We start from the raw sequence: 2,611 nt of genomic DNA, 5'->3' as shown, positions 1-2,611 counted from the left end.
TTTTCTCCCTCCTCTCTCTGTTTCTCTCTCTCTCTCCCTCTCCCTTCTGGCAAAGTGGCTGTGGTTGCATGTGTGTGTGTGTGCGCGCGCGTGTCTATGTGTGCGTGCGCGTGTATGAGAGGAGGAGGGAGAGGTGTAATGGGAAGGCAAGAGATGGATCACTAGAGGCAGAAAAGAAAACCATCAATATCAGTAACATGCAGCTGAGGTGAGATTTTCTTAGCGTTTGATTTTTCTTAAAACCCTTTCAGAAGATTTAAAGCAGCCTTTTTCCATGCCGTCTGCCAAAGATGTACTCCTAAGCAATGTCATATGGATGCTTACATGTATATTGCTGTTTTAGGTCTGTTCGCGTATGTGTGAAGTTTTAAAGCTTAACCTGATTCTCTTTATTGTCTCTAGAGGGTTGTAGCTCGAGCACAAATAGCCTGTTGGCAAGTACGGTATGAGCCCATTAGCAAGACTCCATCTGTGATTGGTTTTGCCTGGAAACCGGGAGACAAGCAATGAATAATTGATGTGTGTTGTGCAGTAGCTGGACAGGCAAAGAGAGAGAGAGGGAGAAACAGAGCAGGGTGCCCTCAGGAGGGGGGAGAGAGAACAAGCTTGAAAATAGCTACTGGCTGCCTTGTGCCGAGATTAAGGCAACCCCGGCTGCCTTTGTTCTGCACTGGCTGGTTCCTGCCTAGAAGTGCTTTCAGACATATGTGGCCTTTTTCTGCAGCAGAAGAGAGGCAGGAAAAAGCAGAGGAGGGGGAACAGAGAAGGACTAGTTTTCTGAATGAAAGATAACTTGTGGGTAAGTTGGTTTCTTGGGGGGCGGGGTGGTGTGTGTGTGTGGTGTGTGTGTGTGTGTGTGCGCGCCAGCCTGCCTGAGTGTGTGTGTGTGCGTGTGGCAGCGCGGGTGATTGTGGGTAAGGCAGTGCTGCATGTTGTCAGAAGGAAACAGCAGCACCAGGGGATGAAAGGCAGCTTCAGGAGGAAACTGGGACAGATTTGCATACAGTTACTGCTCATTGTGTGTGCCCCTATGAGGCTCGGGGATGTGTGAAGGAAATGCACATCTGGCTCATTTAACTGGCATTTATGATATTCTTATTTTAGAAGGTAAAATGTGTAATTTTTTTTGGCATGAGAATCTTTATTTTACCTACAGTCATAAAGACAAAATGCAACAGCACTCATCATTGGCGTTTTTTTCAACTTTAGCCTGCATGGTGCTGTCAGAACGTGACGTGCTGTTCTGCGAACGGCAGCGACAGCGGTGCTGCCACCATTTCATTTTCACTGTCTTGTGAAGACCTTGTCATGCATAACTCACAAACACTGTGTGTCTGTCGCAACTGCGTTCAAAGACGGCTCCCAAGAAGTGTGCGTGTCAGCGGTAGTCTCGGTATTTGAGATGACAAGTTTCTTGCCCCTTGTGTTTACCAGTAATGTCTTTTTAATTTATTTGCCTGTGTGAAAGCTAAAGAGATTATTGTATTTGCATGTGGTCTTAGGAGTTTTCAGAAAGTTTAAAACTCACGATGCCAGAGTGGAATCTTAGACTGCTAAGTGATGCAGAGGGTGGTGGGTTATTTTTTTGTTTGAGTTCATGAATTAAAGCGAGCACCTGAATAAGATGGCGTAGATTAAGGTACAGCAAAAATTAAACTCAACAGATTTAGCCAGCTTCAGCATTTGGAACTCTGCTGTTTGCACTCAGCAAGTATCAGCAGCATGGCTTGTTGGGGGAAAATTTGCTGTTCTGCTTACTGGCTCTCTCATCGGTAAAACTGCAGTACAAAGTGAAATAGACTTTGTCTAAGACAGCATCAGCATTCAGTGTCACTGAAGTCACTGTCAGAATTTGTCATTAAAACTTGCATGGAGTTCATAAACTACCTTGACTATGTTCAGGTGAGCCCTTGCTAAGATCTGGCTGAAAATCCCATAGTATCTGTTGACTTTGGATCAAATAAACACTCCATCCAGACAGAGGTGACTGGCTGAGCTGGCCAACTTGAATCCTTGTTTTGGGCAACCCATCTTGGCTCAGGAAACAGCAGATGATGATGACTGTTGTGCAGATCTGCAGATCTTGAAGAGAGAGAAGTTACTGTGGAGATGGTTTCTTTTAAGAAGCCTCAGTAGGGCTGTGCTAACCAGGTGACTAGGCTGAGACGACTTAAGAGAAACAGTTGGCATGGCCCAAACACTGCCTGGAAATGGAAATACGTAAAATTAAGGCCCAGTTAAAATTGCTCTAAGTTACCTGTGATTTCCTTAAGTTTTTCCTTGAGTTAGAACATTATTGCAGCTATGTTGGTAAATAAAGTAGTTATCAGTGGCTAACTAGAATGCAGAAAAGTAGAAGCTCTTCTCAGCTGCGCAAACATGTTTCCTCTGCGTTCTTACCTGTCAGCTTAGCAGAATCTTGTTCCTCTTTTTGCTTACTATTTAAATGAAAATGGCAGTTAAACTAGAGTAGAACATAAGAAAAAAAGTTTGTTTTAAGTAAACTTCCATCAGAAGAGCTCAATCAGTGACAGATAAGCTTGATTCTAAGCTAGGATGAGACTATTACCAAAGGCTCAGTTTGGAAATTAGGATGGAATTTTTGATTAAA

The 2,611-nt window shown here is 43.9% G+C and overlaps 1 protein-coding gene across 8 annotated transcripts in view; it reads left to right on the top strand.

The window, feature by feature from the left end:
- ZMIZ1 (zinc finger MIZ-type containing 1) overlaps positions 1 to 2,611 on the top strand; it is a 280,166-nt gene that overhangs the window by 190,791 nt on the left and 86,764 nt on the right. Inside the window, exon 1 of one of the 8 annotated variants that reach the window (XM_010714341.3) lies at positions 114 to 208. The exons of 6 other annotated variants lie outside the window; for them this stretch is intronic. The gene's annotated coding sequence lies outside the window, so the exon portion shown is untranslated. Of the gene's footprint in view, positions 1 to 113; positions 209 to 781; positions 800 to 2,611 lie in introns of those variants that run through there. One more of the 8 variants, XM_019617564.2, reaches the window with a different exon arrangement.

The sequence above is a fragment of the Meleagris gallopavo genome, chromosome 8 (assembly GCF_000146605.3).
Source record: "Meleagris gallopavo isolate NT-WF06-2002-E0010 breed Aviagen turkey brand Nicholas breeding stock chromosome 8, Turkey_5.1, whole genome shotgun sequence".
NCBI classification, from domain to species: Eukaryota; Metazoa; Chordata; class Aves; order Galliformes; family Phasianidae; genus Meleagris; species Meleagris gallopavo.
The sequence above is the reverse complement of the archived record's forward strand: the minus strand, read 5'-3'. Positions and strand labels throughout refer to the sequence as shown.